The 24,078-nt window shown below is 56.9% G+C and overlaps 1 protein-coding gene across 11 annotated transcripts in view; it reads left to right on the top strand.

The window, feature by feature from the left end:
* BCOR (BCL6 corepressor) overlaps positions 1 to 24,078 on the top strand; it is a 115,892-nt gene that overhangs the window by 57,473 nt on the left and 34,341 nt on the right. For 5 of the 11 annotated variants that reach the window (XM_066356031.1, XM_066356029.1, XM_066356030.1 and 2 more), the window contains exon 1: positions 15,155 to 15,938. The exons of 1 other annotated variant lie outside the window; for it this stretch is intronic. The gene's annotated coding sequence lies outside the window, so the exon portion shown is untranslated. Of the gene's footprint in view, positions 1 to 14,802; positions 14,941 to 15,154; positions 15,939 to 16,501; positions 16,720 to 16,962; positions 17,258 to 17,305; positions 17,375 to 24,078 lie in introns of those variants that run through there. 5 more of the 11 variants (XM_066356023.1, XM_066356028.1, XM_066356022.1 and 2 more) reach the window with 5 other exon arrangements.

The raw sequence follows: 24,078 nt of genomic DNA, 5'->3' as shown, positions 1-24,078 counted from the left end.
GCATTCCGTTATTCATTTATTGTTTATCAAGTATTTTTAAACATCTGTATGTGCCAGGTACTGTGCTAAGCACCGTGGGATATAACCGTGAACATTATGTTTATACAAGTTCATTGCTGGACACTGATGTGAATTTAGTTCACGGTGATGATGCATCCTGTTCTAACAGAGCATACAGTCTTTGGGAGGTGACAGCATATGAAGGGACACTCAGAGCCTATTAAGGAGCGGACGGCAGGCCTGTGTGCTGGCCCTCAAAGGTTGAAATAGGCGGTGACAAGCCACGATGTGGCAGGGATGGTAAACCTTGTTAAGAAGTTTGGGTTTTGTTCCAAGTGCAGTGGGAACTAGTAAACTAGTATGGTAGTGACATGAGACGTTTTCAAAAGCCCTTTCTAGCTGCCCTGCGGAGGACATGGGGGGGGGGGGGGAGTGAGGCAGCACAGAGACCAGCTGGAATAATAATCCTGTATGCTAATCCAGTCTAGAGAAGATGGTGGCCCAGTCTCAGGGGGATTGGGAGCATGGGAAAGAGTAGTTTGTTGCATAGAACATTTGGAAGTAGAATCAGTTAGCCTTTCCTGTGGACTGGAGGAAGGTGAGGTACCAGATGAAGGAGTCAGGTCAAGATAGGAGTCCCCTCTCCCCCATTCTGTTTTAAGCGCTTGAGTGGCTGAGACATTATTTTTCTGATACGGAAGGGAGTTGTGACAAAGGGCAGGTTCCAAGGGAAGAGCTCGTCCCTTTTTAAGGGACAGTTTGTCCTGCTTACCATTGTTTCTTCAGCACCCACTGCAGGGCCTGGCATTTAGTAAATACCCCCCAATATTTATAGGCCAATTCATTTTTTTTAAGAATTCAGTTTTAGGGGTGCCCTGAGGTAGTGAGGCTGCATAGCTAAGAGCATGGGGTCTGCAGCTAGGACAGCCTGGGTGCGAATCCTACTGCTACCATTTCCTCAGTGGCCTTGGAATGTTCTGTAACTTCTCTCTCCGTTTCGTCACTTGTAAAATGTGGATAATAATTCTACCCACCTTATAGTGTTATTATATAGTGTTAGTTTCTATAAAGTGCTTAGAATAGGGCTGCCAGCACTATGCAAATGTTAGCTATTGTTATTATTAAGCCGGACATAAATTGCCCAGTTGAGATGTCAGGTCTGCAGTTTGATATGGGGGTCTGGAACTGGAAAAAAATTTTGAGTCATTAGCAAGTGGGTGGTATAGGGGCCTGGATGAGATTGGGGGCAGGGGCTGGGGGAGGGGATCCAGGCACAAAGCAACTTAGTAGAGCATAGAGAAAAACCCAGGAAGAGGCTCAGAGGTAAGATGAAAACCATGTGTGTGTGGCATCTGGAAGCCAGGAGCAACTCAGTGGGGGAATGGTCAGGGGTGTTGGGTGCTTCCTAGGCCAATGGAAGAACTGGACACCCCTCCGCTGCACTCCTGGCAACAAGAAGTAACTTGTGATCTTGAGCGCTTTCTGCAGAATGGCCAGCGAGAATGGAGGTGTGGGTTGAAGAGTATGATAAATGATGTATTTATACAAACAAGGCCCATCTTTATGTGATGATGGAAAACGATCTGTAAGATACAGCGATATGCTTCATAGGGAATATACAGAATAGCTTGTGTGGTGTGTTCCCATTTCTGAAAATAAAACTGAGGACTTGCATATATATGTACAAAGAAAGCCATGTGTGGGGGGGTGCTCCCCAGCAGTGTTAAGGATGTTTAATGCACATACAAGTAAACGTGTCTACATTCCCCCCTACTTGTAATATACCCAAATTGTTGCATACTATACATACCCATTCATTCTGCATCTTACGTCCTTCCCTTAAAAATAGATCTTAGGGGTCATTCCATATCAGTACACAGAGCAGATCTTTATTTCTTAAATAGCTACAGAATATTCCTTTGTGTGCATGTACCATCAATGTCATTGCTGGATATTTAGGTTGCTTCCAATCTTACGCTGTTACAAACAAAGCTTCATTTATCCCAACATCTTAGAATAACTTCAAAACTAGCTGGTCTTGCCCTGGATGGATAGCTCTGTTGGTTAGAGCATCATCCCAAAGTACAGAGGTTGCCGGTTTCATCCTGGTTCAGGGCACATACAACAGATCAATGTTCCTCTCTCTCTCTCTCTCTCTCTCTTCCTTTCTCTCTAAAATCAATAAAAAAAATTTTTAAAAACTCCACAACTAGCTGATCTTTTAGAGTACACATCAGGTGAGAAGTACAGTTGTGCAAGGGAACAGATAAATAGGGAGCCCGGGAAGGAGATGTGGGGTCAGGGAAGGGCATTAGATGGGAGATGCTTCAAGGGAACGAATACACAGAGCAATTCAATAAAAAGTGCATGGGGTTGGGGGAGGGGACATCCAGGAAGAGACTTTGCATCATATTTTTGTTTGTTTGTTTGTTTGTTTTTTTCATTTTTCTGAAGCTGGAAACAGGGAGAGACAATCAGACAGACTCCCACATGCGCCCGACCGGGATCCACCCGGCACGCCCACCAGGGGCGACGCTCTGCCCACCAGGGGGCGATGCTCTGCCCATCCTGGGCGTCGCCATGTTGCGACCAGAGCCACTCTAGCGCCTGAGGCAGAGGCCACAGAGCCATGCCCAGCGCCCGGGCCATCTTTGCTCCAATGGAGCCTTGGCTGCAGGAGGGGAAGAGAGAGACAGAGAGGAAAGCGCGGCGGAGGGGTGGAGAAGCAAATGGGCGCTTCTCCTGTGTGCCCTGGCCGGGAATCGAACCCGGGTCCTCCGCACGCTAGGCCGACGCTCTACCGCTGAGCCAACCGGCCAGGGCTGCATCATATTTTAGCAAGTGTAGAAGAAAGACTTAAAATGGTTTGAGGCCCTGTGCTGGGTACTGTGGGAACACCAGGACGGATGGATGAACACAGGCCTTCAAGAAGGTTCCACTCCAGCAGGGAAGCTATGATGTTTCACAAATCAGTGGCAATATTGTTAGAAAGTGGTTGATTCTATTAGTGAGGCACAAAGATCTACAAACTTCCCCCTGGGGTGCCTGCTGGTGGAGTTTGCACACATTTCCAGTGGTTCCCTGGGTTCCTGATTCCACATGAACTGGGGGAGAGGAGAATGACATTTTGCCTGAGATTTGTAGATTTTCCCAAAGGGATTAAATGACATGTGTGCCCTGGAAGACTTAAAATAAATAAATAAATAAATAAATCTCAAGAAGAATTTATATTCCTGGTGGCTTTGCTGATGGTCTTGTAAATTGTATATTTAATCAAAGGCACTCGAATGTCTTTTTTTTTTTTTTAACTATTGAAGAGTCATTTAAATGTCAACATAAGTGATTCCCTCCCAAATAGTGCTGTTTATACATTACTTCCCCTAATAGACCATAATGATTCATAAGGAGGCATCTCACGCCTCTAAATTGTAGGCCTATTGAAATATAAATTAAGATGATAAATAAATTGACCTTACCTGAGAGAACTACGTATTTACATGTGTCAAATACGAAATTACCCTGGGTATCAGGGTCCCTAAAAAGCCTTTCTCCCCTAGCTGAATTCAATAAATAATAGTTTAGAAATTTCCTTTAGAATGGAGAGGAGAGAGGGACATAACATAAAAAGAACAAGCCCGTGGACCGGCCATCCTGCCCTCTCGACTTCCCAGTAGGCTGGGGGTGGGTCGCTGACCTCCCATCCAGTGAAGTGACAGGCGGGTGCCGGCAGCCCCCACGCGCCCCGCGCGTTCTCCTTCTCCCTCCCGCACCGCGGCGGGACTTTCTGAACATGGAGTTTCCAAGGAACTTTGCCAGGCCGAGCTCGCAGCCCTCCCGCGTCCCCGCAGCGGGATTCGCCAAGTCGGCGGCGCCGCGCGGCCTCCGAGCCCCCCTCCCCTTGGGGAGCCGCTGACCTGGCCGACTTCTGTAGCTCCGCCAAGCCGCTCTTTGGCGTTCATCACCGAGGAGGGCGCGGAGCCTCCCGCATTCAGCGCCCCCGCCCGACTCTGCCCAGGCCCCGGCGAGTGGCAACTGAGCACCCTCGGCGGAGCCCGAGCCAAGCCTGCCCTCCAGGCCTATTTGTCGCCATCGGGGCCCGGGACCCGGCGAACTCCACTTCCCGGGCCTGGGCCGAGACACAGAGGTCGCCGAGGCGACGGACGGGCGCAGGCGGCGGCGGCCCAGGCTGGGCGCATCCGCTGCTGGCGCTGGGTTTTTGTTTTGTTTTGAAGCGGGCGTGGGGGAGGGGCAGCACCTTGTCAATGAGAAATTTCCTGTTCTCAAGACTCCGCTTGCAGAGTTTCTGTCCTGCCCTTGAACTGACAAGTGGATCTCGGCAGTGCGGGTCGCCGAGAGCCCATCCCAGCGCGTGGGGATGGGGGCGGGGGTTTCCGCGCCGCAGCTCCCAGGCCCCGGGAGCCGGGCCGAGCGGGGCCGACGCCTGCTCTCCCGGTTCCCGGGCGCACCCTTGAGCGCCGAGCCGAGCGGTGACTAATCTGCGGCTTTGGGCCTCTTGGCGCGCAGCCCGGGCTCGCCTCCAACCCCCAGTCCCTCCTCCTTCCCTCGGTCCTCCTGGCCCCGCAGCGCCGAGCTCAGCCGAGAGAATCGCGCGGGGCAACGCCGCCACCGTGTTCCCGGGAGTATGGGAAGCAGGTCGAGGCAGGCGGCTCCGAGCTGTCTCCCCAGTCGGCTTGCTTCGACCCAAGCCCGAGTGTGCCTGTGTGTTTCCTTCCCTGTAAGCACTTTGATCGGCGCTTCCTCTGAGCCGCCGAGGAGCGAGGGCGAACCGGAGCTTTTAACCCTCTGAGTGCTGCCCCACGGTGGGCTCCGTGGGGAGGACGCCACAGGGAGGCTGGTCGACACGGGGACGATCAGTTTAGTTTGGCAAACTGGAGTCTGGAGGAGCCCAACCGGATCCGAGGAGCTTGTCCAAGCGCGGCAGGCTCTCCCGGGGAGAGCAGGCCTCGAGGCCCGGGGCGGCTCGTTAATGTTCAAGCCCTCCCCGGGGCCGCGCAGTAACCCGACCTGCCAGGCGAGGCGAGGTGCGGGCTTGAAAGGCACGGCAGGCGGAGGTTTCGGGAGGCGATCGAGAGGCCCTGGGGGGGGGCCAGCCTTCACGCACCTTGTCCGCTGGCGCGTGGACGGCTCCCAACCCGGGAGGGGGTCTGGCGCTCGCCCCGCGGCCTCTCCACTGGCCGCCACTCCCTCCCTTGGCCAGGTCTTGCTGGGGAGTTAATGATTGATTTACTGGCTCCGCACGGCCGGCGCCCTCCAAGCTGTTTGTCCAAGCTGAGGAGTTTCTGGCGAGTGGTGCAAAGGCCAGGAGAGAGGGGGTCATCCGGGAAGGGAAGCCGCACTGCCCACGGGGCCGAGCAGCACTTAATTAGCCCCCACCGAGCGGGGAGAACCCGCTGGAGGCCCGGACTAGGCGAAGGGAGCATTGGGAAGCGCCACACGTAAACGGGTTGGCAGCTGGTGATTAGGCCGCCTGGTTTTATGAGTCATAATGGGCCGCCCGCCTGGCCCTCAACCTGCTCGCTGTGGACTCGGCGCGCCGGGGTCCAGGCGATGGACCTTTCCGCGCTGCGCAGAGGGGGATCCTCTGGGGGGCCAGGACCGCCGAAGGCGTTGCGCAGGATTTCCTCTCATTTCTCGCAGAAGGCAACACAAACACCTTAAATCAAACCGCTCCGACAACCGAAGGCTCCACACAGACACATCAATAAGGATTTCGCCTCCTGCGTTCGAACGCACTGAAACACTTGTCCTATTTTTATGCAAATGACACCACACAAATAGCTCTCGAAGGCCCGGGAGTGGTGCGAGAGAAGGAAGGGCGCCGCAGTTCCAGCCTGGGGGCTGCGAGAGGGAAGGGAGTCCCAAGCCTGCACCCCGGGGCCCGCTCCGGCTCAGGCGCAGCAGGGTTGGTACTGGCCAGGCGGCCCGCCCCGCGCGCGGTGGCTCCCTGCCAACGCCGCCAAGTCGGCCGCGTCCCCAGGCTGCCTGCAGAGGCGGATTAGGGAAAGAGCGAAGCGAGCCTGTGACTAATCGCGGGGCCTCGGACCGGAGCACCAAGGCCATGTGCGACTGACAGGATCGACACTAGCAGAGGACACGGCGACGCCTCACTTAATTGCAGGCTTAAAAAATTGCCGCCTGAGCAGATCTGGTGCGGAGAACCTCGGGCGTGCGCGCTGGGCTGGAGAGTGCGCCAGGAGGGACCTGCGCTCCCGCTCAGGGGAGGGAGGTTTCGCATCTCCTGGATTGAGGGACCTGGCCTTGCCTATCCCCCACTCTGCATGTGTGGCTGAGCCAGCCTGTAGAGTACAGTCCAGCTCCCAGGCCTAAGATTCTAACCCTTTTCCCGTGGAGCCCACGGTCCCCCTTTCTCCACCTCGATCCTCTAAAGGAGACTACAGTGGGGGCGAGAGATTTCAACAAAAATATATAAACCACACGCACAGGAACCACTTTTTTCTCTTCCGTCCCCTTCTTTTTCCACCGGGTGATACAAAGCCCCAATAACCAAGGGGAGGAAGAGTCAAGTCTGGGCTGCCAGCAGCCAGGTCATCAAGTGCTCCAAACTTGGGGCTCTAGACACGCACCCTAGGCTGTTTACCCCTGGTCAGAGTCTCCGTGGCCCAGACCGCCTTCCTGGAGCGCTGAGGCCTCTCGGGGGAGAAGGGGGAAGCTTCGGGAGGCCTGCTGGCTTGTGGAGTGTGTGTGTGTGTGTGTGTGTGTGTGTGTGTGTGTGTGTGTGTGTGTGAGAGAGAGAGAGAGAGAGAGAGAGAGAGAGAGAGAGAGAGGAGGGGAGGGAAGGGAAGGCGGGGTGGCGGGGAACCCAGCGAGAGAAGTTTCCACCACGCTTTGGTCGGTTGCTGCCAAAATCCCCGGGCCCCTCCCCGCCCGCACCGCCTTGCGTTGCCACCACAAGTTTGGTTTAACGAGAGCTTGGGACAAAAGCAAACGTTTTCTATAGACCCCGAAAACAAAGGGGAAAGAGACGCGCGGAGCCGCCTAGGAGCGGCTGCTAGCGTAATGGTGCCGGGCCGACAGCAGAGCATTAGAACTGCAAAAGCCGCGCGGGCGGGAGGAAGTGCGAGGCGGGAGGCGGGAGCGCGGGGAGGGCCGGCGGGGGAGGGGCGCTGCGCCATGTTTCCGTGTCACCCGCCGAGTCGCCGGCGCTGGGCTCGGCCGCCGGCTCCCGCCTGCCTCCGTAACAGCAGAAAGCGTGCGATTAGCAGCCAGACAGGCGGGGACTCCAGACCCGCGGGGCCGCCGCACACGCCGCCCGCGGCCCCGGCCAGCGTCCCCCCCCCTCCCCGCCCGCCGGGTAATCATCCTCCTCGCTGCAGCGCTGTGTGCACTCTCATTAGAGCAGGGAGGCTTTTCTCTTCGCACTCGCTCGGCTCCCGCTGGCAAAACAACGCCTTCCCCGGCCGGGCCCTGGGCCAGGGCTGCTAGGGAGGGCGGGACAGGGAAGGGGGTGGTGAGGCAGAGCGAGCAGCGCAGGTCACGTCGGCCGCCCGATATCCGCGGAGCACGGAGACGAGGAGGGTCCATCGGCCCTCCTCATCTTGGGTCCGAACTCGATACTAGACCCTCCGTGTGTGCGCGGGTGGTGGTGGTGGTGGGGGGGGGTTGACGGTGCCGCCATGACCTACTCTCGTCCTCCGCCCGAGGCTAGAGTAGGGGCCGAGAGGAGATGAGTTTGTTTGGTTTGGAGAGCGGGGGCGAACACCGGGGAAGGTTCCCAAAACAGGTTTTGCCCCATCTGTCTTGTGGACGGACGACCACTTAAGGCCAGAAGCCCCATCCCAGGGGAGACGGCCCTTTGACCCTCAGAAGACCGGAGTCCCCAGGACTGGGGCTTGATCGCACAGAAGGGGTGGGAGATGGGGGCGGCTGAAGCTCGGCAGCGCCTGGCCCCGAGCTTCAGAGACCCATTTTCTCGGCGATCTCTACACACAACAGTAGGCAGTTTCTACCAGCACCACGCGCCCAGCTGCAGGGCCTGGGAGCAGGTGTTCCTGTCCGGCCGGAGTGGCGGCTCCGCGCCCCTCCCGTCCCAGCTGCGGGGCTAGGAGGTGTGTGTGTGGGGGGGCACCTATGGCGGTGTAGAAGGAGATCTCATGGGAGCGCGAGAAGGGTCCTACGGACTTCAATAGGGATATACCCAGGGCGAGGACTGCCGCTGGGGCCAAGAGGGATCGAGGATGACGCGCGGCCAGTCCTCGTCTGGAACAGCCCTGGAGGCCAGCGGAGGCCCCTTTGGGCGGCGCAAGGGCTTCCGGTCCCGGTGACTGCGGTGGTGGGGCGGCCGGGAAGTTCCCGGGGCGGCCGCGAGGAGCACCCTCCCCTAGCTGCCTCCGCCGCGCAGTTTTCGGAGCGGTGCCCTAGGAACCTCTCCGCGTCTGGCAGCGCGGCTCTAGGCACGCGCGGGGCTAGGGGGCTGCGTGGTGGTCCCGGCCCAGGCCCCCGCAGGGATGGGGGGCAGACACCCCGCGGGAACTGCGGCGCGCCTCCCCACCCCCTCCCCTCGTCGCCGCCGCTGATATGGCGGGCACGTGAAGCGCAGTTCGGTGCCTCGGCGCCAGCCAGGGAGCGGCCTGCCCCGCCGGCTCAGCTTACCCGCGGGCCCAGGAACGCGGAACCGAGTCCGGCCAGGCCCCGCAGATCACGCGCCCCCGCCCCGCTCCCAGTTCACAGTGGCTTTGCACCCCCTCCCCGCCCGCCTTTGGGGCCGCGCCAGACGGCTCGCTCGAGGGGAACTCAGGCTGACTAATGGGTCGCTTGTGGGCCTTACGTGAGGCCCGGCTGTCAGCGGATGCCCGCTCGCACGGCGCCTACGCCGCGGTCAGGCTCTTCGGGGAAGGGCGAGAGGAGGGGTTTCCCCGCTCCGCGGTTTCGGCTCCCCGGGGACAATCCGGCCGGCCGCAGCTGGCCCCGGGCTTTAGGTCGTACAGCCCGGCCCCGAGGGGCAGACTCGGTGTGCGCCCGGCGTCGAGGTGCGAACCTGGGATAGGGGGATAAGAAAGGTGGGATATTCAGAGCTCTGAGTCGGTGGTGGGCGCATAGGCTTGTCAACTTGGCCTGGGGCATCCGCCTGGACGTTTGCGATCTACAGTAGGTCCAGCGCTGGGCTGGGGGGAATTTACAGGCCACCCTGCGAGCCTGGAGGTTCAATACCGAAACCGCCCTCAATACAAAGTCTTCCAGAAACCCCTTCGTAAGATTTTTGTGTGGGAGAAGAGGATTTTTATAAAACTCCCTAGAGTCCAGTTCAGCTGAGAGTTCGTGGGTACTAGGGGGTGTGACGCTTCCTCCTTCCTTTGCAAGGCCTGTAAAAATCAGCAGAGTTTCTTACTATTTCGCATTAACAACCACTTCGTGTTGACATAGTTATATGACCCTCGCAAATATAACTATAGTTTCAACACACCAGCGCGATGGTGAAACACATATACTGATCAGTAACTAAGAGAAGAAAAACCTGGCTGCGATCTTGGGGTTGGATGCAGAATAAATCCTCATCGTGCATCCCTGGTTTTATTCAACTTAATTACACTAGTAATCCTGTCCCCCATGAGAAAGCCTGAAACCCTGGAGTTGAGGTGCGACATTTTCTGGGGAGCCCTGCCAATGGAAAGGAGGGTTGCTGGCCCAGAGGAGGTAGATTTTAAATGTCACTTCCAAATGGAAATGCTTCTCTTCTTTTTTCTTTTTCTTTCTTTTTTTCTTTCATTCTTTTTTTTTAATACAGTTTTTGAAAGGAGCATTTTGGTGAGATAAGAAGTGACCGATCAAAATCGCTGAGGGGAGGTTGTAAGCAGCCGCTTTGCCCCAGCTTAACGTTATCTTATCTTTCACACTTGCATGGCAGAAAAAAAAAATTGGCTTATCTTCATCCCCACCCCCTTCTCGCCTTAATTGCTAAAAAACACTGTTGTGTTAAACCAGGAGGAAGGAGGTCTCTGGATCGTCAGCGGAAAAAGAAGATTCAAATATGTGAGTGCCTGGGGAAAGCAAGGTTTGCGGGTTTATTCTTTCCCACAGGCCTTCCTGGTACAACGTAGAAGGGGCCAGTAGGGTGGAAGGTTCGATGGTCAGATCTCTGGGGAAAATTCTGGGATGGCCTTGGGTCATGTGGCTTCCCTAGGCCCCGGTTTCTCTGAGTTTCCCAACCTCTCTTCCCTTCACCTCGCTAAAGCTGGTGTGGGTCTGCGTAGAGGCCTCTCTGCTTTCCTTTCCCCCCCTCCCAACCACACACACCCCCTTTTGGGAAGGGGGATGCAAGGCTGGGACGCACGGCCTGCTGGAAATCATTAAAATATATGCGAGTGTCTGCAAACACACTTTTAAATCATGGCGTTCCCCCTCTACGCTGGTATATTTAAACTCCAGAGCGAGCTGGATCTCCTCCCTCTCAGTCGTTTGTCTGTGTCACCGACAGGCCGCTAATGGCCGGGCTTCCAGGCGCTGTGCATTATGCATTAGCCTCCTCCCTCTGCCGCACACAGAAGGTTCTGTCAGGCCTCGCAACACAAACCACTCTGCGCCCCCGCCCCCCACCCCCGCACTCGTGGCCCGGGGCTGCGGGCTGCAGGCTGCTAACGCGTTGGATACGCAGGGATGGGAGGGTCACCGGGGGGCAAAAGCAGAGCAGAGTGGGCCCGGAGGGAGAATGGGAGCGGGTAAAAGTGCTGCGGATTAAGCCGCTTGCACTCTCCAGCTCTGCATCAACCCTCGGCTTTGCTCCCAGCAGCGACCTTCTCGAAGCAACCACCCAGCTCCACTCACCTCTGTGCCCGACTTGGCGGGGGCCTCAGAGGTAGTTTGAGACAGATCTGCACTGTGTTTTCAGGTTCTGGGCCGCACTTCTTTCTTGCCCAGAGCGATGGGGCTGACGGGGCCTTCCAGATCCCTCCAGTCCCGGGGTGGTGTCTCCGCAGGGGTTCCGCGGGAGCGTAGGAGGAAGGCTTGATCCAAAATGGCTGGGGCTGAAGGCCGGCGTGCTAGGTCCGCGGACAAGTAGTTGGTGATTCTCTGCCTCTCTCCCCGCGGTTCCCGCTCAGTACCCCCAGTCTGGCAAAATTTGAATTGGAGGCGCCTTGCTAAATAAGCAGCCAGGGCAAGACTCGGCGGCCCGATTTATCTGCAGGAGCATCCGGCCCAACGCAGGCCTGTTTCAAGGACTCTTAAGCTGGGACCAGGTGGAGTGCAAGACAGGACCTCCCCGAAGCCGCCTGCATTTATTTATGCTTATTTGGCTGCCACTCATCTGCCCAGCGGGCCCCTCAGTGTAAATGGAAGTACACCCACTGTCCCTAGGTTTGGGGAGCTCTGAGTCTGACACTAATCCAGACCAGAAATTTAAAAAATAGTTAACGTTAATAGGCTGGCTCACACTATGTAAAGTAAAAATACATGATCTGAAATCACCCAACTTCCATCTATTACAATAACCATTGCCATAACTTCAGAACAGCCTCAGAAGAGAGCCATGGGGCCTACAGAGTTTTATTATTTAGAGCCTACACATGTTACAAATGACCCCCCCACACACACACACACACACACAATGTTGGGATCCCAGTTTCCCCCGAACATCAGGAGGAGGTTGAAGGTATGGAAGAGGTCCTGGCAGATCCTGCAGTCAGCCTAGCTGAACAGGGTGGCCAGGCTCCAGGCCTGCTCCCTGAAGCTCCAACCTGCTTGCCCAGTTACAGAGCTTGGACTGAATATAAAGCAGGAGAGTGCCTGAGGTCCAGGTATATGTTATAACCAGGAGACCCTTCCAAAGGGGCAAGAGGCCGGTAGGGGAGGGATGGCCCTCCACAGCTCAATCAGAAGCACCCCTCCTATTTCTCCATTGCCTGTGGGGCCTCTCCTCCCTTGCACTCACTTGCTCTCTCCGCCTCCTCTGCTTTCATTGAAATCCTCCCCTTACTGAGTGCCTGGTATAGCGGCCTGACCCCCAGGTCAGCTCCTGAGGGGCTCCTGGGAGGGTCGGTGAGGAGGGAGCCAAGGAAGGCCCTGGCTGCCCACACACGCTGCAGCCCCTGTGGTGTCCCTAGCTCCTAGGATCCCCTTCCTGAGTGGGAACCCATGATGGGACTGCCCTTGAGCTTTCTGCTTCTCCCTGGAACAATTCCAGATAACCGGGCCAATAGGTTTAAACTCCTTACCCTCCCCCTCTGCCTTGGAGCACCTCGGGAAAAACACATTTTAATTCTCAGTGAATCATGAACACATTCCCCCCCCCCACACACACACTCATGGCTCCTAGGATTCCCTTAATAAGATATTTTCAAAATCCCACAGTTAGCAAATGTGCCCCTCAGAGATGGAAGAGAAAGCCTTAAATCCCACCAGCCCAAATTGAGGCTACCTTGGAGGCGAGACTCCTTAAAAAAGGGTGGGGGGGGGTATGAAATGCTGCAAATTACGTCAAAGGCGATTTACTGGCCTGTTTGTCTCCAGCATCAAATTTCTCCCACAGTCGGGTCTCCTTGAGGCCCCTTCACATTTATAACACACACCTCCCCCCCCCCATTCTTTTTAACCCTAGGACTTTTAAAGTTAGACAAACAGGCCCCTTTGTCAGCAGCCCCAGGAGGCCACAGGACTACGAAAGGCTCCAAGCTTTCGCTTGGTTCCATGATTTTCCAAAAATTCTGGATAGATACAAGCAATTCTTAGCTCCAGGAAAAACCTGTGCCTAGGGGGAGAGTTGGGGAGGCTTGGGAAGGGGAAAAAAGGGGGTTGGGCACATGGCCAGGGTCTCTCTGGCGGCCTAACCAAGCCCGAAGAGCCTGACCCGGCTCCCCACTCACCAAGGCCAGCTCTCCCAAGTACCCACAGTGGCACACCGGTCTTTTTGCCTGAAACCACGTTCAGAGAGTTTCCCGAAGTACCCAACTTCAGCCTTCTCAGTTATTTTAGATTTGTTTTGAATAAAAGGAGTCGCTTCAAAAAGAAATGTTGCTACAACACAACCAGAGGCCTTTCTCCAGCTGCGTCTGTAACTCGCATGCGTTCAGTCTAATAACTTTTAATGTCTGGCCCTAAAATGTCTTTATAAAAAATAGCTTTACGGCATAATAGTCCAGGTGTCTTTCTGCTTGTTACCGGAGATGAAAAAAATGTGTGGGTTAGCTTTCAGAGACAGCCACCTCCAGAAAGAGGGGAAGAAAAAGGCGTGCATTCCATCATGCAGGCGCGGGTCCTGGAAGCAGAGGCGGCCCAGCAAAGCTGGGCACTGCTCACTGGGGCACTTGCCTGTCTGTCTTTTGCATCAGTTGTTATAAGCAGCTCTGGAGCATGAAGATTTAATTCTGCCCGAAGTTTCGGGTTTCAAACGGTAGAGCTGTTTCACTTCTGCTTTGGAAAGGGCTGTTTTTATAACTGCTGAGAACTAAAACAGAATAAATAAAATCGCACCTAACCCCAGTCCTGAAGTCAGTATTGTCTAATTTTTAAAAGAGATCTGCTAGCTAGGGCTGATTTTGGCCTTGACCTTGACTTAGTAATCAACTTGAGATGCTTTTGATTATTTTTGGCATGGAGAGACACTCCAGGATATTTTAAAACTTTCCGTGTGGATTTACAAGCCACCTCCATTTCGGATTGATGTTCTCATCGAGCCTGCACCATCTTGTCCTTAACCAGAAAGAGACTTCCCACCTCCAGCATAAAAAGACCCTAGTGAGCAGTGCAGTGGGTGCTCTTTTGCCGAGTCCCGACCCTACGATCTGGGTGCGGTTAGGCCAGAATACCCATCCCCCACTCCCACCCCTTCCCGCTAGCTTCACGAACCGGGGCTTCTCGGCTCTCCCCAGAGGCTCTGTGCTCTGGGGAGGCCGGAACCTCGCCTCTCCGCTTCCCCCTCCCACCTACCTGCCCCCGCCTCCCCCGCCCCCGCGCCCAGCGCCGCGCCGGGTGCGCTGGAGAAGCTCAATACGTGTCAATTGAATTAACTGCTGCGGGCGCGGGCTGTACGATCAGCAAGACGTTACCGAGTGGAAATTTATGGGGCGAATGGTGTAAGCCAAAAGTTGTTCCCTGCCAAGGAAAATAAAACGCGGGAGATAATCTCCCGAGGTGGGGGGGACAGACCCTCCAGCCATCTGAGGTGCAGACTGTGAAATGCCCGCGAACTGGGAGACGTTCTGGCGGATCCCCACTCCCCTACAGTTCCCACCCCCCCATTCCCGCCTACTTGTGCCCCAAGGGCTGTCTCCTCCACCCCCCCTACCCCCCGCCTCTCTAAACAATTCCCACACAATTGAAATGTCCGGGAACTCGGGCGCGGAGTTCGGGCGGAACGGCCACCGGTGCACGGGGTGATGTTTTCAGGTAGCTCTTGACAGCGAAATAGGAAAGGGGTCCTCCGGGAGGAAGGGGAGCCCCAGGCTGGGCGTGGGCGCCGACGGGCATCTCTATGCTCTGCTTGGTTTCGAAGGGGACTGGCGACCCGGAGAGCGCAGCGCTGGTGGCGGGAGGAGGCAGCAGTGGCTGCCGCTGGGGTTTGACAGCTTTGGCTGAGCTGAGTGCGAGGCGCTTTATGGTAATTGCGGTCCTCCACTGGCCTTCTGGGTAGCGAGGAGAGTCTCCGCGCGCGGCTGGGAGAGCCACCCCCGCTGCCCCCCATCCCCTGGGCTTGGGATCTGCGAGCCGCCCTCTCAGCCGCCGCCGCCTGAGTCGGTCTGGGGCTCGGCCAGGACGCGCTCCCAGACCGGGTGTGCGCCGCCAACTCGGTCCGAACGGGGGAGGGGAGGACCAGGGGCGAGGGGGACACCACCCAAGTGGTCCGGGGTTCGGACCCGGAGAGACGAAATGTGCCCGGCGGGTTATCGGTAACAGCCAGCGCAACTCGGACAAGCCTTTCCTGCGGAATCAACCCTCTGAAAGCCCACCGCCGAGGCGCCGCAGCGGAGGGTGAGCGGAGGCTAGGGGAGCTCAAACTTGCGAGAGCTGGAGGCGGCGGCGGGCGAGCGGCTGTCGCCCGAACGCTGCGCCTGCGGGGGGAGGGGAGGCGGCTGCTGGGAGGGAGGGAGGCAGAGAGGGAGGGAGGGAGGGAGAAAGGGCGGGTGAAGGGAGGGGGAGGAGGAAGAGGAGGGAACCGGGGAGGGGGGACGCGTTGGGATCGCGGCGTGCGGCGGCAGACGGAGCCCGGGCTCCCAGCGGCAAGGTGAGCCTGAGCTACGCTCCTCGCTGAACGCCGGCGGAGCTCGGCGGCTGCGGGGGAGACGCGTCGGATCCCAGACCGCGAGCTAGAGCGAAGCGGGCGGCGGAGGGGGAGCCCGCGAGCCGCCAGGCGGGGAGCCCAAGCCGCGCTGTCGCCTCGCAGGGACGACTTGGCCAACACACTCACACACACACTCACACACACACACACACACACACACACACACCCAGCCCGAGCGGGCGCTCGCGGCGATCCGTCAACATGGCGCTGGGGCTCCTGCCCGAGCGCGGGTGGCAGCAGCGGCGGCGCGGGAGCTGCTGAGCCCGGCCGAGCCCGGCCCAGCCGCGGGAGCCCGGAGAATCGCTCGGGGCTGTCGCCACCTGCCTGGAGGCTTTGAGCCCGCCCCGCCCCGCCCCCACCCGGTCCAGAGCCCACCCCTCAGCGGGACCGAGCCCGAGGGCAGCCGGCTGGCAGCAGAAGGCGAGGGAGGCGAACGAGCGCGCCGTTGCGAGCGGGTTGTGGGCAGCCGGGGACGGCAAACTTTGCTGCTCGCCGTGCTTCCCCGGCCCAGCTCCATCTCCGGTCGCTACCGTCGCCACCTCACTTTCCTCCCACCCCGCACACCTCTCCTCAACCATCCAGCCGCCCCTGGCTCCTCGCTGCCTCGACACTGTTCGGGGAGTGGGGAGGAAAACTTCAAAGCTCCGGATCGCAAGCTCCCTGCTTATTCCCCGGCCGGGGATTTCAGGTCAGTGCCTAAAACACCTTTCCCTGGGGAGGCCGTGCGGGCGGGCAGACGGGCGCGCCGCGGGCTGCAGTCGGCCCCCTCCCTAGGGCCCCCGCCCGCTGCAGGCTGCACCTCTGACTCTGGTGTACCCCGCGATGATTTTTGCCTCCCTCTTCGCTTTGGTTGCTGTGTTCGCTTTCGTTTTTATTTCTTAGCTCTCTAAGTTATTAAAAATGCAGCCAACCTAAACGGCCCCGCGTGGGCACCAGGGAGGGGCTCGGCGGGGGGCCTGCCGTCTCCCGGGGGGCCGTGAGGAGAGCCGGGAGTTCGCCGAGTGGAAGTTTGCAGCCTCTATGTCTGCGTGCGCGGGAGCGCGGTTGCCGCTGAGCGCCGCGAGTCGTGCGCGGGGGAGGGGCGGGGGGAGCTGGGCTGGAAGCTGGGAAGCTCGGCTCGGCGTTAGCTCGCGAGCAGGAAGGGGAGGGCGGCGGGTTCCCGTCTGCTTTCTTTTTCGACTCGGGAAAGAACTGTAAAAACCCCCAGCCGCCGCCGCCTAGTCTCGCCTCTCCGGGGGCCGCTCCTTCCTCCAAGTGGAACTCTGCGTGTGCGTGCGCCCGGGTGTGTGCAGACGCCCCGGCTGAGCCGAGCTCGACCTGCGGCCGCCACCGCGCAACTCCGGAGGGGAGTCCCGGGTTTTTTTTCTTGGCTTGCCCCAAAGCACGAATCACGTGGATTAAAAAAAAAACAAAAACTAGGAAATCGACCAGAGCGTGGGGTTCCGACTGGGCCGTCCGCCCGCCGCCAGGTCAGACGCTTTGTTTTGTAAATGTTCTTGTAAAATTGCAACCCGTGACCCCCTCCCATTTCCACCCTACTCCGGACTCTGCCGTGTAGGTTTTAAGTTCTGAGCTCCCAGGGGTGGGGGTAGAATGCGGGGGCGGCGGCGGGAAGGGAGGGCGGGGGTGGCAAGACCTGGGCCCTCCCGCTGGGCTGCGGGGAGTCTGGTGGGAAGCCCTGTTGGGCGTGTGCGAGTCTGCGGCCGGAGGAAGTTGGTCCCACTCGGAGGGTGTGCGGCGTTGAGGTGGAGGTTGAAGAGGAACTTGCGCACCCGGGCGGGATCCTCGGCCAAGGCGGGGAGGGCGAGGCGCCGCCGCGCCGCGGGGCCCGTGCTCGGAGCAGGCGGGCGTCTGCGCTGCTGAGCCTCCGCCAACTCGGGGGCTCCGGACCGCGGCGACTTGAGCCTGCTGTTTACGAAGCAAGCCCTGAGGCGCCGTTTGCGGGGCCGGGCAGCTCGAGGCACCCGTGGTCCCCGCGGGCTTCCCACTGCTGGCTCTCTCGAGTGGGTACGTCCCCGAGCCTCTGAGACGGTGGAGTCTGGCCGCGTGTAGGCCGAAGCCGAACGAACCCTAATTTGCTGTTAATGAATCTTTTCCAGAAAGTCCAAGATCTCCGGCTAAGCTGTGAGTGCCCGCGCGCGAGGGCGCGCGCCGCCGGCGTCTGAAGGGTGGGGGTTGGGGGAATAGAAGAGCGAAGGAAGGAAGGGGAGGGTTATGTGTATTTAAAAACAAACCTTAAAAAGAAACGAGCGCGCTTCAAATAGGTATTCGCATAGCCTCGCTGTGTCTAGACCAGACAGTTCAGGATTTTAGCTTTTTTTCTTTCCTTTTTGTTTCTCGAGAGAAGGCTAGGGGAGAGGGAGTGGAGTGATGTTATGTTCTAGGCTAGTCTCTTGGAGAAAGATCCTTAAAATGGCCTGGGAGTAAAAAATGGGGAGGAAATGGCCCACCCCAGAAGGTGGTGGGTGGTGAACCCAGACAGACTTGGGTATTTCTAGTCATCTGACACTTCCTGTGGCACTGGAAACGGACACGGCGGGTCGAAATCAATCCTTACGAGGTGTTGGATTCGGTTTTGCCAACAGAATTGTTTGTGTGGAAGGCATTTTAATTGTCGGCCTCTGAGACTCCTGTACGAGGACACTTGGAGAATACATTTGCTTCTCGACCCTTCCCACTCCAACCCCGACCTGTTATCTGGTTTGGGTTTTGCAGTGTTGGTTCTCGTGTTTATTTTGGTCATGATTTCACCGCGTGGAGGAAGTAGAGATGTTGATTAATATGCCGTCCGGGTTTAATCCAAGACTGGCCTTCGCTGCTCACCTGGATCGCCTGGGGTAGTTAGGGGAGTGCGCGGGATTCGGGTGCCTGGCGCTTGGCGGGCAGATTGGGGCTGGGGCTCCGACGGCCCCAGCGCCGTCCTTTGAGGCGCTGTCACCAGTAGGTGACTGAGAGTTAATTAGGAAGTGTTCTCCAGATCAATGGGCCGCACAGTTCATTAGCGATTCTCTCCAGCCCTTTGCAGGGCCTGCCCGGCCTCTGCCTCCCACACAGGCCGAGGCCCCGTGGCCGGGGTTGCGGAGTGCTCCGTTGGGAAGTAGGGCGGGCCTGGCGGTGGGGAGGCTAGTGTAACTTAGCGGGGCTACGCGCTGCGTGCGGCGCCGCGAGGCCCGCGCAGCCCGTTCTTTCTTCCTGCCCTCGGTCGCCTCGACTGTGTCTTTAACTCGCTCCCGCTCGCGTCGCTGCCTGGCTGCTCCTCCCCGCCTCCCTCTCCTATCTCTTGTTCTCTAAGCACGACGCCTGTGCTCCCCGCCCAGTTTGGGATTAGACAAGATAAAAATAGGATTGCCCAGCGCGTAGAGCTGTGACTGTCCCGGCAGCCTGGCTGGCGGGAGCTCGGGGGCCGGGGAGAACCCGCGGAGTGCTTGGGGCGGCCCGCGTCGGTAGGCTCTCCCTCCACCCCGCAGGCGCGGTCACGCTCTCCGGGTTCTGTTCGCCGGGATCCGTGCAGGCAGGGGGACCTGGGCCGGGTCTCCGCTCTCTCGCGGGTGTTGTTGGTGTGCCTGTGATAGATCGGTCTAGACAGGCATGCTGGCTCCCTCCCGGCTGAAGGACGGGAAGGGGGGGGCGCGGAGGCGGCGGCCGACTCCCGTGAGCAGCGAGTGAGCGAACCAGCCTGCGGCCCAGCAAGCAGGGTGGAGGGGAAGGCTGCGAGGGTTTGTCTTAACCCTTTAAAAAGGCGTTTGGGAGAGTGGGGGAGGCGGGGCGGGGGGCCAGAAGCCTGGCAGAAATTCCTGGAGTCAGAGTAGCCCCTCGGGGGAGGGGCAGGAGTCTGGGCCTAGGGTTTTCTTTTTTTCTTGTTTGCACGCGCACGTTCTGGAGCATTGGGCTTGATTCTTCCGCAAACCAAAAGAGGCTGCTAGATAATCTTGTTTGACCCTATATTTCTCAATTGGGGGAAGGTCTGAGCACAAAGATCACCCTCACTTACGGAACTGAGTTTGGGACTACATGCAGATGTAGACTTCAAGGTTCCCAGAACAGAGCTGTTGCTAGCAATCCAGAATGGGAAGGTTTATTTAGAGCTGTAGTCGGTTTGGGCCTCTGAGCGAGGCTGCTGCAGATGGAAGACCTGAGCCTGAAATGCCAGGCCCCTGTGTACAGGTATGTATTGCACAAAGCAAAGAGGTCCTTGAGTTGTCTGTATAAACAGATACACTTGTAACTGAACTGTGAGAAGTTAGTATTGGATATGTGCAGGGAGACTGTATCCAAACAGGAGTTGGACAGTTGATGTGTACAAGATCAGTCATTTGTATACACATAAGTGGGGCCAATCATACAACTCTGCAGGCATTGGTCTAGTTCTTTTCAGAGATTGAAATTGGTGGGTGGGTTACTCTGTATATAAATAAGTTACAGTAGCACTCCTGTTTCCATCCTTCTCTTCTTCTTAGGATTGTTATCTAGGGGATCTTCTAGTTACATTTAAACTGAAAACCCATATTGGTCTGGCCTGAAAATGAGCCACACGGAGGCAAGGCAAGAATGTAAGTAGTAGAGAGGTGTATGTGTTCGATGGGAGTGCTCAGATTAAGATGTGTGCCTGGATGACATGTGCTGAGACAGATCAAGACACTTGGGCTCTGATGCCCACAAGGAACAAGAGATACATAAAAGATAAAGAACTGGCCAAGAGGAATGTAAACATGGATTTGCAAATACAGAGACCTATAGCAATATTCTAAGAGAAAATTCTAGACTTTGTTGAGTTGGGAACTGGAGCAGAATTTCTGTAACTTAGGTCCACAGACAAAAACCCATTTAAAGGTGTGAAGAGGGTCACTTGAAAACATAGAAAGCATACATCCATGCTTAGATATACGGGCTGAATGACAACAACTCAGTGTCTGATGTAGACTTTCCTGCGGAGTGAGACTGATGGACACCGCGCTGTGAACCACACCACCATTTTTGCACCCTCATTCACAGGGAAATAATGTGTTTGGCTAGAAGGGAACTTGCGGCCAAGCAGCCTAAGGGTGGATGGCCCTCAATTACGAAGATTACTCCTGGTTACAGTTTTTTCCCATCTCGAGTGGATGAAGAGGGTATGTGTTAAGCAGGTAGGAGGATTTCGAAGAGATTTTGAGTTCTTGACCTTGAGCGGAGGAAAAAGAGTAGCTTTACACTTTGGGTCACTAGGAAGGGGTGGATGTTGCACTGCTCAACCCTTAAGGTGGCCGAGGGCCCAGTGGACTGATAAAGACAACGGAAGGAACTGCGAAGTTCGGCCTCTGAGAGGAATAAAGGGGAAATATACTTTCATTTTGGTATGTTTTTTTTTTCTTTCTTTTTTTCTTTGGAGGGAGACCATATGGGGATGGCCTGTGTAGGGTGGGTTAGCAGGCGTCTCTGTGACCCCAGACCGCACCTAACCTAGGCTAAGGTTTGGTTTGCCCGCGGCGTCGATTTGCCGCGGTCCCTCTTTGTCTGAGCCCAGCCGGGAATTCCAGCTTTTATTGGGAAGACCGCACTCTCGGGTGGAGTCCGCGCCAGGTCGGGCGGGGCAGGGGTGGGCCGCGGGCTGGGCGGGAGACTCGAAGGCTACAGTGCCGCCCGAAACCGAGGACAGCCAGGAAGGTCCTCAGGAGTGCCTGACAGCCCAGACAATGCCACCTTGGTGGTTTCCTCGAGGGCACCGACCCGGCCGGGTGGGAGACCGCTCCCGCCCACTTCGGCAGCCGCGCCTCGCCCCCCCCCCCCCCCCCCCCCCGCCAGCCCGAGGCCGAAAGTAGCTTAGATGGCCCTTTGTTAGGTCCCAGGGTCACACCCGTGCCCTGGGGGCCGCAGAGGGGCGGGAGATCGGTGCTGTGGGCAAGAAAAGACCTTGCTTGGAGGCTTAGTTGTCTGATCACTAGGTTTGAGCCTTGCGGGACCTCGCCCAGCCTTGGGAGGGGAGGACTAGGCCCGCCCCGGCTGCTTTGCCAATGTGCATGGCCTGCAAGATTCTGTCTGTGTGCAAAGCCGACTGCACTGCTGGGTCCTTGGTGGCCGAGGCTGGGTTGAGAAGCAGCTGGGGCAGGAGTGCGTGGCCTCCTCAGGCCGTCCCACCCTCGGCAGAGGTGGGTGGTGGTGACCAAGCTGCCTGGTCGTGCTAGCACTTGACCTGGGATGTCCACAGACCTCCAGACCTGCCCTGCCCCATGGCTTTCTGTGGTTGTCCCCAGTGTGTTCCTTTGGAAGGGAGATCTGACTTGGTGTTGGGTGGAAATTAGTGAATGATGTTTTTCCTTGACATTTCTGTAGAAGGCCTTTCCCAGCAGAAGCTCGTCTCCGCTTGCCCTAATGGAGGGTCTCAGGAATGGGGGTCCCGACTTGGTTAATTTTTAGCCATGTCTTCCCCGCCAACAGCGCCCCTCAGCACCCGTATGGCTCAGCTCCCTGTGATTAGACTAGCGGGGAAGTCCGCTAGAAGATCCTGACAGCATAAAATATAATTTGTGATCTAAAAGACAGTTTCCAGTATAATCTCATTATGCACCACAGACTCCCGGTGTTATTTTGTGGAAGGCGGACAATGATCAATTTACATTGACCCGGGGCTGGGCGAGCTTTTAGATGGTAATTGCCATATTGATTTGCATGCAAAAAGGAGACCTGCTAAAATTAAAGACCGGAAGCTAAATTAAACTAAATTTATTGTCTAGGTGCAAAACAGAAGAACTACGGGGGGGGGGGGTTCGGGTCAGGGTGCCTAGGGCAGAGCAGGTGAGAGGCCACAGAGTTTCAGGCCACAAATATGGGAGTGATGTTTGCCTTTGTGATTTCATAGTGTGAGGAGGGGACTTGTTTAGGGTGTGGGGACCCAGCGATAAAGTTATAAACAGGCACTATTACGTTGAAGACACTGGAGTCTTTTAATGCCAATGGTAACTGCGAAGGGGAGGAGAGGTTTATAGGGGTATTCCAGCACCATTTCCGGCACTCTCCCCGTTTCTATTGTTCTGCCCAAGCGAGCGCTCGCAATCCAGTCAGGGACACTCAGAACTCTCCATCTGAAAGAGTAAAAAAAAAAAAAAATTTTAAAGCGGCCCATAACCCTTGCTCCCTCATTCTCCTCCCCTCCCCGAGCGTTAGCTCCTTCTGGGGAGCGCGCGAGTGTGGGGCACAGCACGGGCGCCGCAGGCAGGCTCGGACCATTGGAGGCTGCGGAGTTCCTCTGGACCAAGCCTCTGGCTCAGCGGGATGCCCATCGCTTGGAGAACCTTCCTGCTGGTGGCCCAAGTGGGATGGGGGGCATCTGCCTGGGCGGGGTTCACCTCCCCTGTGTTTAGAAAGGCCTGCACAGAGCCGGGGGTGGGGTGGGGAGGGCGGTGTTGGGGGGCTGGAGACCCTGCCCCAATTGCGGGGGCCAGAAAGTTTTAAAATAAGAGCAAGCCACTGGCAGGGAGGAGAGGCCGGGCCAGGGGGTCTGTTCGGCTGGCTAGCAGGGTGAGGACCCGGCCCGCCGTCGCCATCATCGCTAACGCCTCGATTCCTCAATCCCTCCCGAAGACCAGGCCCTTTCCCGCCCAGTGGCCCCTGGAGCCATTTCGCACATCCGGAGCCTCCGCTTCTGGAGAAGCATCTGGTCCGGTGCCCCTGCTGGTCCCTGCCCCCACCAAGTCCCACCAAGCTGAGCTGTCTGAGCTGTCGGGTATGGGTAGTTTCAGGAGCATCTGAAAGCCTGGGGCAGACCTAGAAATTTGGGATGGGGTAGAGAGGGGATGTTGGGCGCTGATCCCACCTTTCTGGCATGGGAAGTTGGGAGAAGGAAAGGCTTCCTGTGTTGCCCCCGCCCAGGGGTCCAGTAAGGCACAGCTTCTTGCAAGCTGCTTCCATCTTCATTCCGCTCCCAACCCTACCCCCCACACACTTGGGTCCCAGGGGTTTCTTCTTAAAACCCAAGGAATGATAGGTGTAGCCAGTCTTTCCAAAGGCCTTTTGCTCTATCTAGATAATTTGATTTATTGCTTTATGTAGTAAAACTAGGGTGGCAAGCTTCGTTCTAGTGCCGGGAGTCAGCACTTTCTGCAGAGACTTAAGAGTAACAACCCCCCAACTACCCCTGCCTATTCTGAGATCCTGGAGGAGGAGAATGTGGAGCCTTGTTGGAGCCCCGGCCTCACACCAAGGTATTCCAGTGGGGGGAGATGGACAGGATGTAGGGGAAATTACAAAAGGCTTCGAATGGACCAAAAGAAAGATAACTGGGTGTAGAAGGAACTGGGTTCCAGGCTCCTTGTGGACTAAATTACCTTGGCGTTAAAGGCTATCTTTTTACTCTGGCCTTGAGTAAGAAGGCCTGAGGAAGCTTTCTGAATATCTTGGGGATTTTGAATGGCACAATTAGACCAATAATTGGCTCCTCTCCGCAACTCCAGGACTGAGTTTGACCGTGGCCCATTTTTACTAGCTGTGTGACCTTGGGGGCAAGTTATTTATGGCCTCTGAGCCTTGGTAAGTTTCTTCATTTGTAAGACTGGGAATAATTATCCACCTTAGGATCAAAGAATACTTGGCACATAGTAGGCCCCAGGATTAGTGTCTGCTTTGAATGACTGGTCGTGTTCCTATAGGTTGTCTCTCCAGTCTCTGCTCCCCCCTGAGACCTGCTGAAGTCAGTTTGGGGACAGCCAGCAGGTTAAGTTCCCTCTCCAGGTATCCCCAAGGATATTTTTCCCAGTACACCTCCAAGGGTTCCTCTCTTCTTTTGTTACAGTTCTTTGTATTCTGCATTTTAAAGGATTCCATATGAAAGGACTTGGATCCCCCCCCCCCCCCTT

Source organism: Saccopteryx leptura, chromosome X, assembly GCF_036850995.1.
Source record: "Saccopteryx leptura isolate mSacLep1 chromosome X, mSacLep1_pri_phased_curated, whole genome shotgun sequence".
In the NCBI taxonomy this organism is placed as follows: domain Eukaryota; kingdom Metazoa; phylum Chordata; class Mammalia; order Chiroptera; family Emballonuridae; genus Saccopteryx; species Saccopteryx leptura.
Note: the sequence above shows the minus strand (reverse complement) of the source record. Positions and strands in the feature narration are given on the sequence as shown.